Below are 15,985 nucleotides of genomic sequence, written 5' to 3'. Positions count from 1 at the left end.
ACGGTTAACCCCACTATTCGTCGATAATAGTAGTCCAATAAATAGCGGTGGACGGTGATAAATACCTGCTTTTCCCTCTAGTTTTCGCGCTGCTAAATTACGATTAACACAGCTAGCCCTGATGCAGCTTTTGCTCAAAATTAAAAATAAAATATTTTCAATAATTTTGTTTCTTTCTATCAACCGATTTCTTATTTCAGTAATATTTTTGATCTTCCAAAAATACCTTTCTTTTTACTTGAAGCAAACCGCCATTTGCTTATAGTTTATTACTATTCATCTCAGTTTTATTGTCTGTAATTTTTCACTGCGAATGTTGAACTTTGAAATTCTGCGTCAATTTGTTTCGTTCCGTGGAACTTGTTCCAATCTCATTTTAGTGTTATCTCTACGAAGGTTGCTTGAACTTCAAGGGTTGATCGTATTTACTTTAATAAAGTTAATTATGTTTTAGAGCCACTACTCGGTACGTACCTTTTGATTTACCCAATAATTTGTTTTGCTGCTCGGTCACAAACATGAGTGTTAGCTTGAAATACCTCAGGTTTATGACACTGGTTTGTCTTGGACCAAGGCTAGAAATTTAAGGATTTTTATGGTACTTGCCAGCAGAGCGTGAGATTTCGGATTAATAAGTCGTTTTCTGCAAGTATACACGCTCAGATTGTATAAGGGCTATGGTGTAAAAAATGCTTATGGGTTTATCGCATACATTTGCCACCTTATAAATTGTTACGCAGTGAAAAGGACTATGTACATTTTAGGTTTAACTTGTATCGAGGAAAAACTTATGGAGGGGTTGATGTTAAAGTAAATTTACGTGGCTCCAGCTGGTACTCTTAGAACGATGTGTAACAATAGAACGGAAGTAAAATAAATAAGCATGCCACCTAGAGTAGTCAATATTCCAGCTGCATTGTACAACTTGTAGTTTACACAGCGTGGTTTCTGTCATGATTTTGTTAAACACCAGTCCCTGATTTCCCCTTCCCTCGACCTAAATTCAAATCTTCCTTTATTAGTTATTCACGGTTGTTTGTTATTAAAACTATACCACGTTCTTGTGCGATGTTGTATTAGGCATCGAACCCCGCATTTTAGTGTTTGAAGTCCTCTGCTTAGTTCGTAGTTCAATGACATTTAGAACTCGGATGTTACTTGATAGAATGTTTTTTAAATGTTGCAGAATTGTGTAATACGTTTATTTAATTCATTAAACTGTAATATATTTAATTAATTAAACATGTTTTAATGCTACTTTGTTGTGTAGTATTAATGACAATCGAAGAGTACTTAAGACGAACACTGTGTTGAAACAAACCTATATATCGCGATCTTAATACATTAGTTACGTACAAATGTAACTGTCAGTGCTGGACTGATGATATTAGAAGGTGACTTGCCATTCACTCTGGTTCGATTGTTTCATTTGACATCGCCTGCCATGACCAGGTAGGTTAAGAAGTTCGACTCGTAATTTGGGGGTCGCGGGTTCAAATCTTCGTCGCACCAAACATGCTCGCCCTTTCAACCGCGGAGACGTTATGTGATGGTCAATCCCACTATTCGTTGGTAAGAGTAACCCCAAGAGTTGGTGATGGGTGGTGATGACTAGCTGCCTTCCCTCTAGTCTCACAATAGTAAATTAGGGACGGCTAGTGCAGATAGCCCTCGTGTAGCTTTGCGCGAAATTCAAAAACAAACATTTGACATCTTTATTCCCATTCTGGTCAGAGCGCAGCCGACTGACCATCATGACAGACGATCCTTAAGTATCGTTTGTTACCGGAAAATAGAGCTAAGTACTTGGGTCATGAGCGCATTATAAGAATGATCCAGTCACACTATTCGTTGAAGGTAATTCAATAACACTATGTAACGAAATGTTTACTTTTTCTTGATATTTCCCTATTGTTTATCCCTAAAATAAATGGAAAATACCTATTTTTTTCTCTTCAAACTTTGCTTTTGTGACCTGGGAGCATATAACGAAAACATGATGGGAGACTTTATTTTGCGGCTGATACGTGAAAGTCATTTACGTTACATTCGCAAATCTCGAAAAACTACTCACTTCTAAACATTTTTAATCATTTTTTTATAACATCGGTATAAATACATGTAAATCGTAATTCATATGTTGTTTTATTCAGACCTTATGTAAATGAAAATGTGCAAATTTGCCCGTTTTTACATTTGAAATTTAGAAATTAACCTACTTATCCAGGTCACAAAAGCAAAATATGAAGGAATTGATGGACATTTCTGTACTTTTACAACATAAGCAATTAAGAAATAACACATACTGCCCAGGAACAAAATCTGTGTTTACAGTGTTATTGACGATGAGAACTATTCTAGTCCATTGGGTGTTTCTCAAAATCAGGCGCGTGAGAAAGGTAAATCGAAAACAAAAATTGTTAGATGTATTTGTATGTGGGTTCCCGGAAGTGTTCTGTTTCCAGATGAAATAAAACCAAAGTTAAGAACAGGAATGCCGTTAGCAGAAGTTCCTCGACAGGGAAACCTCCAGAGTAGGGAATGTCGATTATTTGGAGTAGGTAGATGTTGAGAAATACAAACGACCCCTACACACCATGTATTGTTCTCCATATTTTGTGTGCTTAACCAATAGGGTTAGCTGATAAACGTTCACACATACAGGTACATTAATTTCCCCGTTAAGTGACTAAACGGTCTGACACGTTCTTGATGCACGAGCAGGAACGCTGGTTAAATTGAATTTCTTAATGAAATATCTTTTATCGAAAGACAGAGGATAAATTAATATTTTCGTGACTCTTTCCTACTCTTGCTCTCAACTTTCATCGTTGGAAGACGGGAAATTATCTGGGTGATTAGCGCTTCGCATTCTTTTCAGCGCACGAACACGCGCGCACTGAGAACTTTCGTGTTCTGTTATGAGAGACATTCGTGGAGTTTAAAATGTTGTTATTAAAGCAACTCTTAAAGCAGGAATGTTCAACATAGAAGTTAAAGTTAGGTGTGTTTGTTAAACATAGGAATGAAAACATGGGAAGTGTGAATCTTACTGTATTTGAGTATTTTAACTTCAACATTCTCTCGAAATAACTTAAATCAAAAATCATACTATAATGGAACTCTTGCTTATATGATACTGGAAAAACGTTTTTATCACGCGATGTGCAACCTCAACTTTGCGTAATTTTTATCCTATATGCATTTGTATTTGCAATAGAGGTCACAATTTTACCGTTTCTCCTCCATTTCCCGTCAGAGAACTTATGACGTCATAAATACATCAAAGACGGATAATATGCGCTGGCGCCATCTATATAACTATTATAGTACTGTATATTGCATGTCTATGTAAATACTTTGCCCCCTGTTGATAAATCTTCACTAAATTTGGCATGAAGCTTTGTTGGGTCCATGAGAAGATACGTGCAAAGCTGCGGTTTCACTTTTTATTTTGCTGTTTTTATGGACGTTTTGTTTTTTCTTTAAATTATATGTAAGGAAACAAGTTTTATTTCCTAAGATAACCTTTCATTAATCATGAATTTACAAATCTTGTGTCCAAGGTAAGGTACCCCAGCCAATTTTGTTAATTTGATTAGACGTGTAGGAAAAAATTTTACTGTGTTTGAAAATAACTCCAGTCACATCAGGTGCGACTGTGAAGAATTTCGTGTTCTGAGCTTTCGTAAAATAACTCCTGTCGTATCATACGTGTTAGATTGACCTACATGTCCCGAACTTTCCCAAACGGGCACTACTCTAGGTCTACAAAAGGTGATAGTTATATACGTGATTAATGTCAGTGATAATACTTTCAGAAATAATTTAGCTAACTTCCATTTTTAAAGCCCTGCGTGGAATTATTATTAGAATTACATCTTCTCTGATAATTGTTCTGCATTGCATACTTTATGACAATTTAGTCAGGGCTGAAGTCCACATGGTGGAGCAGCATGCAGTATTACCCAAAGTTCCAGACATAATGTCGCCTGAACACACTTAGAACTTTCAGGTATGTGAACATTTAAGTGACAGTCAGTCAGTCTCATTACTGGGTTCAAAGAGCCGGATATAGCTCTTATAAGGATGGGTGTTGCAGGCTTACTATCTCGCCACTGGTCAATAAACGCCAAGCAAGCAACCAACTAACCAGTTCTCCAAAATTAAGGTTATTGTCATTGCCCGAAATGTAGGAATTTTTGACCTGGCTGCTCAGCCCGCCTTTATTCAGGTTGAATATTCCAACTTAAATACACAGCCACTGTTTTACAAACTTAACACTGTACAGTAGATTTGATAGCTTTAGATAAGGTTTATTTCAAACTTGTACTTAGCTCTTGTTCTCCGACATATCAACAACACCAAGATTGTAAGAACATACGCACGCGCGCGATCCCACTCTTTGCATCCCAGGTGTTCAAAATTACATTCGTTAAGAAAAAGAGTACCAGTAAGTGTAACTTGGTGTTTTTATTATCGAAAACAATAAGAACTGAATCAGTGATGTATTTTATTGATGAATGTATATATATAAAAATAAAATAATCCTAGGGTACAAGGTACACCGTTGAATTGCAACATGTATCCTAGGTTTTGGAGGTGACTACGGAAGTAGGGCCCACTGATAGACTGTGTGGGTCCTACTTCCGCAGTCACCTCCAAAACCTAGGATACATTTTGTAATTCAACGTTGTAGCTTGCACCCTATGATCCTTTTTAAATGAGCAGCGTATTTTTAAAACAATGTTTTGGTTTATGGTTTAATTTTTTGTGGTTATAATGTAATATAATCAGAGGTTGGGATTTGCTGTTTTTAATGCAGTCCTTCCTCATGATTTTCTTTATTCATTTAACTTCATTTAGATATAATTAATTACACATACATACATATATGCACGCGTGCACCTCTAAACTTGTTTGTCAAATAAATATGTTGATTTTCAGTTTCGTTTCAAGTTTGTTTGGATTTTGTGCATAGCTACTCTAACCAAACCTAACTCAGTCGTGGTAGACTATAGGGAAGGAAGATAGTCAGCGCTAACTCCAGGAGTGATTTTGTTGTTTTTACATGTGAATAGCTGTATTGACTGTAACGTTATAACTCCCCCACGATTGAAAGTGTCAAAGCATGTTTGGTGACGGGATTCAAATTCGCAGCCTACAGATTGCGAATCGAGCGCCTCAATCAGTAAGCCATGTCAGGCCTCGTTTTAAGCACATAACTTGCTCCGATAGAAATTGTCATATAAATCACTTTCCTGTTTAAACATAACTTTGAGTGTATTGTCTGTCATCCATCGAAAGAACAATATTGTGAAATGAAGTAACAACGAAAAGTGACTGTGGCGAAAATGTAGTTCTACAAATACATGTATATCCTAAGTTCTCCTATTTAGACTTCACATACACGTTTAAATTATTTAAGATAAATTAGGCTTACCGACTTAACATAGGCCATTATCAAATAACTCGTTGAACTCCACACTACTCTGACTGAGGTACCACAGTTTTATTTAACATATCTGTACTCGAAGTAGCTTTTTGTTAGTGCTCCGTGTTCGAACGAAGAGACATCTGGTGGGTGATTAATGTCATTGAAAAAAGACCTGCGATATTTAGTGTTTGTTGCTGAGATGAGTGGCAAATGTTGCTACATAGTTAAAAATCTACTTCCCTATTTTAAATTAAACTTTTGTTTTGTTTCTAATTGACACAAGTTTTATCACAATGTAACTTACCTTTCGTGTCTGTATCGGCACATTCAACATCGGTTTCCACTCACTGACATTTGGAAGATATGGAAGAGATACGTCACGGTTTAGGGAGAAAAACAACAAAATAACACGTTCCTTTTGTTCCAAGACATTCTTGTAGACGTTCGCTATGTTTTAGTTTTCCAGTGCCTCTCCTCAATGCCATTTGCAAGAAGTTTTTCTTGAATGAACATCTTAACTTTTACTTATCGTCCATATGTAGTAAAAGAAAGATTCGCCCTCTATTGCAACCACTAAAAAGTTGTTTTTCGTTCTAAATTGTAGGACTGTAATGGTTCTGAGCTATTTTACTGTTTTTAAACTGATACAGTTATGTGTATACATATACGAGGTCTGTTCAAAAAATACGCGGACTGTTTGAATTGCGCGGCTCCAGTTGGTTCCATGGGGATCCGCTTGGTGTCGCTAGGTTCGCACAGATCAGCTGATTACGACGCCATTTCCCGATTGCAGATATTTTCATTTGTGTATTAGCTACGCGGTTTTAAGTGAAGTGCGATTTTTTCGTTTGGCGGATTTCAGAATGAATGACCTGAAGGAGCAACGACTTGCTGTGAAATTTTGTGTTAAACTTGAAAAATCTGCGACTGAAACTTTTGCTATGATTAACACGGCTTACGGTGATGTTGCTATGAAGCGTACGGCATGTTTCAAGTGGCATGAACGTTTTAAGGATGGTCGACAGTCCATTGAAGATGATGAGCGTCCTGGACGTCCTTCCACGTCAACTGACGACCCACACGTCGACAAAATCAACACCCTGGTGCGGGCAAATCGACGTCTGACTGTTAGGGAGCTTGCTGAAGAGTGTGGGATATCAGTTGGATCTTGTTACGAGATTTTGACCGAAAAATTGAAGATGCACCGCGTTGCTGCGAAATTTGTGCCTCAGAACTCGTGCTTTTTTGGCCAAACACTCGATCACTGTTCTTCCCCACCCCCCCTACTCACCTGACCTTGCTCCTTGAGATGTTTTCTTGTTCCCCAAACTCAAAATACCCTTGAAAGGAAGAAGATTTGAGACGATTCCCGAGATTAAGGCAAATGCGACGAAGGAGCTGGAGGACATTACAAAAGAAGCGTACCAGGACTGTTTCAACAAGTGGAAACACCGTTGGGATAAGTGTGTGCGTTGGGGAGGAGAGTACTTTGAAGGGGTCCCAGGCCTGTAACTTCTAAATAAAGTACATTTTGTTTTATGACGTCAGTCCGCGTATTTTTTGAACAGCCCTCGTATTGAATAAAACAAAGTCGTTGTATTTTTAAATAATCGTAAAGCTACCCCCAAAGGTACGAACACTTTAATTAATGGGAGGGGGAACACGGCCACCGTCAGAGGGAGAAATAGTTATCTCTTCTTCAAGGACAAAGATATGTACAGGGGGGGGGCTCATAAACGCGGCGTGTTTGACGTTTCTTTTGCTGTTTTTTAATAATTCGCAGTTATTTCAGTTTTTAAGTTAGTTTTACGTTTCACTGATTAAGAAATAGTTGTATAAATTATGACATTAGTAAATATGTGGAATTGCATGCGGTGAGTTATACCACCAGTGTAAATATAGAATATATTATGATACTCTAAATAAAGTATAATATAAATAAAAATACAGTGAGTAATTACGATACAAATTAAACTTTTACTTACATCTTAAATATTCATAGACGATAATAAAAAATATATTGGTGTATCTGTTGCGTGACTCGAATAGGTTCCTTGGTAGCTTCAGAAACCTGGGACGTTGAGAGACTGGCACATCCCTCTTCGCCCTCTCGAAGAGGTTTAAGTACTGTTGCAGTTGTAAGTAAGGTATTTTTAATTGTCGTAAATCTAGTATTGATCGTTCTTACCTTTCAAGTTGTCTGTATATTTAGATGCAAGATACTGTGAATTGGCACACACTTTATATGTTTATTTGACATTAATTACTTACGTCTCTCAAAGTAAAGAATCTATAACAAACAGACACTTAAACAAGTAATAAAGTAACGGACATCTCTTGTTTATTGTTAAAATCTGGTATCTAGTGATCTGAAACTTGAATTATTAGTTATTCAGGTTACTTTATAAGTGGCTGTAAAAAAACTCATCTCATTTGGTCATTTTCAAGCACATCGCAGAGATTAAACCAAACCTCTGTAACGTATCCACGAATCGTCTCTAAATTCGGAGAAAAATATGTGAACATTTTCCTCATGAGAAGCAATTAGACAAAAGGAGGAAGTCGATTACTGTTGATCCTTAGCAATTGCCTACAAGCGTCTCAGTGTCATTAGAAGATTGAACTGTTTCCAAACTGGTGGCGTGGTTCTTAGAATTCTTCAACAGAGATTGTCATTCATAACACAGACGCCATGTTAGTCTACTGATGATGAGAACTGTATATCACAAGACCACATCGGCTGTATAATGAGATGCATTTCGTTTGCAAAGTCGCCATAAGAACACCTAGTGGAGTAAGAAGGTGCAGAAGGACGTTAGTATCCCTTTAACAGATTAATGCCACTTCACCCTACATCTGTAGAAAATCTTGAATTGCATTCATCCTTCTCAGCTAGAGAACATTACGCAAATTGCAGAGGTAAATGTGTAATGTTAATCGCTGTAACCATTGGTTTACTTACTGCCTTCTATATCTTGCGTAATCGTATTGTTAATAACAATAAGGATCAAATACTTTTGACATTTCATGTAACTAGACGCTAATGCAACTGCCCCTCACTTTTGCTTAATATATTTTTAACTAAATGACGAATGAGAGAATTAATTATCTTTTAGGCTTACGTTGTATCTGTGCCATCATTTTATTTAGGCCCGTCATGGCAAGATAGGGGTAAGGCGTTCGACTCGTAATCCGATGGTCGCGGGTTCGAATCCCTGTCACACCAAACATGCTCTCCCTTTCAGCCGTGGGGGTGTTATAATTTAACGGTCAATCCAACTATTCGTTGGTAAGAGTAGCTCAAGAGTTGGCGGTGGGTGGTGATGACTAGTTGCCTTCCTTCTAGTCTTACACTGCAAAATTGGGGTGAGTATAAGGATATAGTTTGCTCTTTTTAAAAACAAAAACTAACGGGGTACGTTTAATGTTTACAAGGATCTTTCTTATTGACCTACTTGTCACGTGGCTCGGAAAAAAACTGTTAAACATTTCAGTCGTTTTTTGGTTTCGTTTGATTTGAACTGAAACTGTTTGTTTTCGTTATGGCATCACCTGCAGGCAAGTTTTATTCTAGTCGAAGTGAGGACTGGTTAGCCGAGGTTTTCTTACACGAATATTAAAATGTTTCTCCATAACCCTGGAAACGTTCCGTACTTGTTTATGTACATAGCAATATAGCCACAAAGATATGTCACAAATATGCATTTTAACATGTATACAAACTGTACAAATAAGGCGAGTCATCTAATTGATCCAATGTAACGGAAAATTCGGATCATCGAAGAAAATTACTACAATAACGAAAGCTGTGACCCGGCCATAGCGATCATATATGCTAGATGGTTTTGAACTAAGACTATTCAATACACCGTGTGTAAGTATTGAGAAGTCGCATTGATACAGAACAAAAAAAAACACACTAGACATGCTACCTCCTGTTAGTTTTCATTACAAATATTACATTTTTCAAAAAACTAATTGCAGAAAGTTTCTTCACGGTACGTTAGTTTAGTGTGCATTAGTGTGATTTATTTTCGGTTCTTTGGTGTTTTCGCATTTATTTATTTATTCATTTTATTCAGTTTTAACGCCTGCATTCCTAATTATCTTTATATTTACTCAACTTGATATGGAACGAAGCGCCCTTAAGCAACGGCCGCCCTGTTTCAGTCTTTCCTTTTATTGGCTAATCGCTGTATTCAAGGCTGATTCATCAGCCAATCACAACGCACTCGGCCTTTGTTAGACTTTTCTACGCTGGAAGTCCAAGGCTTTTGAGACCAAGATCCCAGCATGTATATCTTGGCATATTTGAGCTTTATTATTCAGTGAATAGAAATGTCAGCTGCGAGACTCCTGACTTTCACTAGTGAAGACCCCATAACTCCTAAAATATGACGTATAATTAGAATTTTGCAAATATTTTTTTAACCCTAACAAGTACATAAAAAACGTGTTATTCAACTACAGATGTTTTTTTCGTATCGTTTAAAACTCGAATAAAAAGTTGTCACGATAATTTGTTTATTTATGATAATTAGATTAATTAAAAGTACTTGGACAAAAGAAATCTCAATTTTTATTCTAAAATGAGAAGTTTTTAGATGGTTTAGTTAAGTGGATGTTTGTTGCTATAGGCAAATGTTTGTCCAAAAATTAACTAGGCTGAGTAAACACAGTCCGTGAATTGCAACTGTTATATCAGTCTTATCTCTCTCTCTCTACATTAAAATTATTACATTTTATATAATTCGTTTTGTATTGGCAAATGTGCAATATGGCAGACTCGTGATTGAAATTCGGGATGAAATATTGCTCAGAAAAACTTGCTTTGATACACTGCCAATGGTATTTGCCTAAATATTTATCCCTATTGCTACATAGGGTAAAACTATGCTGTACAAGGACATTGAGGCATGAATCATTAGTTATCTTTTTTTTTTTTTTATCTTTTGTTTGCATTTGAAAATTGGTGTTTAGAAATTAAGTAATAAATGTGAACCTAGTGTAAAATACATCATATGTAATAGAATATCTCCATAGTTTAAAAAAAGTCGCCATAAACAATTCTTTCTACGTATCTCAATCATAACAGTTGATTATTTGGCTGCTAGGGTATTTATGAAAATGTTTCGTAGGCTTGTAAAAAAACAACAAAAAACTGTTTCAAAATGCATTGCTGATTATTTATTCTTATTAATTTTGGCCTACCTTATTGCCCTTAAGTAATGCCCCTTTCTAATTATCGCTTCTCCCTCTCCTGGTATTTCTTTCATAAAGCTGACCTTGTATGATAGCAGTAGTAATCCAACACGTGATTCACTTTCCTTGTCGTAATGTTTTTTGAAAAAGGTAAACACGTACACATTTATTAGCATTGAAATAAATAAATCTCGTGTGAAAAATATAGTGCTTGTGCAATTACAGATTATAATAACTGCTCCCTTACAGTGTGCAACGCTCTAGGGAGCGTTAATTTGGTACAACATGGTATTTTATTACAGGAATTTGTTTTCAACTGACTGAAAATATCCTGAGGTTATAGATAGCTTATTATTTGGTATGTACGACGTACTAGGTTTCTGAGCCACACTGAACATGGCTTGTCCTTTTAACACAACCTGGACGTTAAAGCACAGACCCATGTTTAAAAGTATTATTGATATTAGACCTTTTCATGCGTCGGTTCACGTGTGTTTCCTACTGCTGGGAACGGTTAAGTATTTCCACTACGAAGATCCGTAATACACGCGAGCATCGCACGTGTGTTGAGCAGGGCACGAGCTGAGCTCGCGCCGGGCACGCGGCATAAACACAAAATTCCCTTCTGTTTGGCTACGTTTTGAACTCGTATTTACCTTGGGAAAGAAACAGCTGCATAGAATATCTAATAAAGGTGTGAGTGGGTTGACTCGAGTCACTGTTATTGTAAAGGTTAAAAAAAAAAAAAAAAAAACTGATACTCTAAAAACAGCCTTGAAGTGTGGAACATGCCTTTACCACGTATAGTTCCATACAATAAATCATTCTAATACTTACTATTTTATAATGCTTAGTTAGTTGTAAAAACGTAAAATGTGTTATATTGTTTAAACAACTTTTTGATACGATACTGTCTAACGTTATAGTAGAACGTCTAGATCTCAGAGTACACTGTAGGAAACAACAATCCAGTTGGGTGAGCATTTATAATTTATGTATTTTAGTAAATTAAGTTAACCGCTATGAAAAAAATTGACAAGTAAAAAAATCCAACCGAAATAAGCAAAATTACTTCTAAAATTGGGTGAATTAAAATGAACAAAACAGCTTTTAAGACAAGCCCTGGGTAACTTGTATTTATGCTGTTTTAACAACGTCGGGTACAATTTCAGTTTCATTTTTAAAATATATCAAGCATAATTATAGTAACTACACAATTGTTTCTTAATAATAACAATAACACTTGAGCTTTATGTTCCGTAATTTTTCGTCAAATATATTATAAAGCTAGTAGCACACCAAACACAACTTGCATTTAAATGATTTGGTCCAAAGCATAATTTGTCTTACTCAAAGCTACTTCAATAGTTTTGAAACATTTTTAACCTTAGAAGATTTCCTCATTTACTGTGTCAAAGAAAATACCTCGGTGTTTTTTAGGATGACTGTATTTTTTATACACGTGTATAAAGAAGATTCTTGGTCTTTTTAAATGACTGTAAAATATCTGAAGTCAGAGGTGACATGGTAGAGTTGAAGTTATTAAATATTTTTTGTGTTATAATATGTAAATCCTTATTTTATTAATACTTAAAACAGATTAATAAAGGCCCAACACTTTTCCTGCCTTTTATAACCTCTGAAGGTAATGAAGTTGTTAATTGTAATAAATGAAAGTGCTCTGAACTAGATTTTGTTTTGCTTGAAAATATTAACACTTTTTTAAAGAGCTTTTGTATTATTGTGTGTGTGAAATAATTTTGTAGGCATTGCATAGTAAAATAATTTGATCTCAAGACAGCTTTTGTAATGAAGTAATTCTGTACTTGTTACACAAAGGGAATGCTTTACACACACTTCAGATGAATATCATGGGAAGATGCAAACCTCTGAACATATAAGAACAGTGTGTGTGTATGTACTTACCCTGTTCTAAAAGTATTTATTATGAAAGAAACTTGAATTTATGTATCAATTGAAACAAAATGAAAGTATGAAGGAAATCAAATGATGTTTAATACATAAGTTGGTACTATTGTTTGCAGTTAGAAAATGTAACCATTTAAAAGACATTTACATTACAATGTCTCCATATTCAGTTAAAAATGTAAGTAAAGTTTCCATGAAATTGATATTTGTGGATTAAGGAAATTGACACGCACGGACTCACTCACTCACTCTGCAGTGAGTGAACTAAAATAAAAACTGCATAGTAGTTAACCAAACAAAGAAAGTTTGATTTCAAAAACCATTTTAGTTCTTGACTACGTGTGCATGGGGTCAGTTCATTGGACTAATCCCTGTATTGTAGAAGGAATTTTCAGTATAATTTCCAGTTTTACAAAGTGTATGTACATAAAATCTAGAAAACTCTTAGCAAAATGTGCAGGTCTGTTTGTTGTACATTAAAGGAAAAATAAAAATTGGTTTCAATAGTACTTGTACATTAGTTATGTCTGTGATTAGCCAATGTCAAACTTATTCTAACTCTTAAGAAGTTGAAATGCAAGTTGATGTTCATGTGAAGAATGAAGTTATTTTGCATATATTTAAGAAATGAAATGCATATTAAAAATCATAACTTTTTGCAGTTTATAGTGATTGAAACTGTTGGTTAATATTTGCATGTGACTGTACAAGATAAAGTAAGTTGAAGAATGGTATGTTGATAGTTATTGCTGTCTGGACTGGGTGGTAGCTAATGTGGGCTTAACATATTTGAAGTACTTTAATAGATATTGAAAATACCCATCCATGTTTTAAGTGCATATCAAAAAAAAAAATTAACTACTTGGAACTACCTGGAATTTAAATATGTATCAGATAAAACATTTTAGTAAGTTGGGTATGGTTTATGTAGGAAGTCATTGTTTTTACAACTATACTCATTAACAGCAAAAAGATTTTTGTGCCAGGTTTATACTGGTTAATCTGTCTTTCAGGGGCAGTATTCTATTGTATTACTCATGGAAGTGTGGTACTGATAAATTGCAATCTACATTGGTCTGAGGTTTATAAGACGTAACCAATTTCAAGATAGGTGAGACGTGTTTGATTTATTCTGGAACTCTTTAGAAAGACGAAGTTTTTGGGAGAAATTTATTTTTGCTTATTATGTATGTGGGGTATTAAATTAAGTTTTATTTTCTGTGTTCAAATTTGCAAATATTTATTCCAAGTAAAAATTATTTAACATTTTTAGTCAATTTTTTTATTATTTAGAAACTGTTTTAAAACTTTTTATTTTAACATTATTCTATCACTAACATAGAAATTACCTTTTTAGCAATCTGTAAATTGTCTCTTATTCTAGAGTAAGATACTAATCTGAGGTAGCAATTATAATAAAGTTTAGTACATATAATAACTTAATCTAACTGCATGTTAGTAAAGCCACAAATGTTACAGTACATGTTTTCTGTTATATTTTCCAGGAAGAACTCAAATGTACTTTCTGATGTTGTATTGAAAGAACATGCAGAATGGATAATTTTAGCTGTAACTTTTTAACTTGCAAGTATGTGGAAAATATATCCTTTTACATCTACTATAAATATGGGGAAAAATTGTTAATGATAAAATATTACCCTCAATGGTAGATACTTCTCAATAAGTCTGTTATAGATTGAAATCTAGTGGGTTTTCTGCTCTGTGACTAAGTTGGCCACCTGCAAAATCTTGCACAAGCTACTGAGATAATTTTATTTAGAATCAACAAAAATTGAATTTCATTTTAAGTTTAAGGTTTGCAAATCAACACTCTTCTAATGTTTCATGAATTTGCCTTGTAAGACGCTTGTAAATACATAATGCATTTTATCTGTTTGTGTGTTTGACCAACATTTATGACCAAGTATTTGACCCTGTTTGTGTTTGCTTAGAGACAAACCAATCTCCAAAAGTAATATTCATTGAATATAAATGAACTACAAAGTTACATTGGATGTTTCAAAGGAATGGAATGTTTTGGGTGTCCTTTAACATGTAGCCAGATAAACAAAAAAAAAATAATAAAAAAATACAATTCTGGATGCATCACACTGGGAAAACTGCAAAAGCTTTCAGTTTTTCAATCAAACAGCTGCAATTTTGTTGAGGATAAATAATTGCAGAAGCTTTGGAACCTGACATCCATCTTCCAATTGTGTAAACCCAAATTTAAGCTACCACCTCTGTCTCTTTAAACAGTTTTGTTTTACTCTTACTTTAGTTTCTTGGCCCATTATTAGAGCTTGTCTCTCATGTATTTCACAAAAAACAAAACTGAGATGTGGTTAAGATAATTATCTACCATATCATTTTTATATCCTGGCTTCACTTTACCCTGTAGACCTGTTATTGTAACTTACTTTTTCTCCGTGAAAGACGTGGGTAGTGAGATGTGGTTAAGATAATCATCTCACTACCTTGTCTTTGACGGAGAGGGCGTTACATATATCATGGAAGATGATACTAATGGTTTTGTTTAATTTTAAGATAGTGAATGTTCTAGAGTCACATAACTAAATCAATGAGTGTTTGGTTACAGTAATCAGTCAAGTAGCACCATTTTTTGGAACTGATTGTTCAGTGTTTAGGTAATTATACATTGGATTTGACTTGTCAGCAATTGGATTATCTCATTATGGAAATAACTATTATGTAGTATAACTGTGGATGTGAATAGCCTGTTCTGCAGCCATCAAAGAAGCTGTGAAATGTGTCCTGGTTTTTATCATATCACAGCCATCTTTGATGAGCTGTATGACAGCCAGGCCTTAGGAAATCCCATTTCTCTGAACCAACATGAAGACATGAAAATTTGAAAGAATCAGCTATTTAAATAAATGAACAGGATTAATGAACCTTCATTTCAAGATGTTTATCTGGCAAGTCTTGAAGATACTTAGAATTAGAGATGGAAGAAATAATGTTCAGAACATTTGAACAAAATACTTGAAGTTCATTAAACCATTGATGAACAACTGAAATGGTTCGAAAATAGTTTATGAACATTAATATTTTGGTCATAAAGAAACTAAAGTTGAGTCAGTAAAATAAGAACATTTTTTTTAACTTAATCACAGGTGAATTATGAAAATTTCAAAATAATTCAACAATACAAAATTCTCTGGACTAGTGGGTATGGGTTCAAGTAATTCTAAGATGTTGATAAACTGGACAGAAAAGGAATAAAGAATGCTGACTTGTAGTTTGGAATATCTTTAACATATTTATTAAATTTGCACTTAAGAAACAAACTTGGGTCCACTGAAGAAATCACGCTATATTGAAACATTTAGCAGTTTTTTTAACCATTTAGTGTTAAATTGTTTTAACCACTTGTGTTTTAAACTTTGATTCAGT

The 15,985-nt window shown here is 34.8% G+C and overlaps 1 long non-coding RNA gene across 1 annotated transcript in view; it reads left to right on the top strand.

The window, feature by feature from the left end:
- LOC143238441 (uncharacterized) overlaps positions 1-15,985 on the top strand; it is a 55,142-nt gene that overhangs the window by 33,602 nt on the left and 5,555 nt on the right. Inside the window, exon 2 of the long non-coding RNA XR_013020582.1 lies at positions 13,582-13,679. This is a non-coding gene — a long non-coding RNA (uncharacterized LOC143238441). The remainder of the gene's footprint in view (positions 1-13,581; positions 13,680-15,985) is intronic.

The sequence above is a fragment of the Tachypleus tridentatus genome, chromosome 13, assembly GCF_004210375.1.
Source record: "Tachypleus tridentatus isolate NWPU-2018 chromosome 13, ASM421037v1, whole genome shotgun sequence".
NCBI classification, from domain to species: domain Eukaryota; kingdom Metazoa; phylum Arthropoda; class Merostomata; order Xiphosura; family Limulidae; genus Tachypleus; species Tachypleus tridentatus.
The sequence above is the reverse complement of the archived record's forward strand: the minus strand, read 5'-3'. Positions and strand labels throughout refer to the sequence as shown.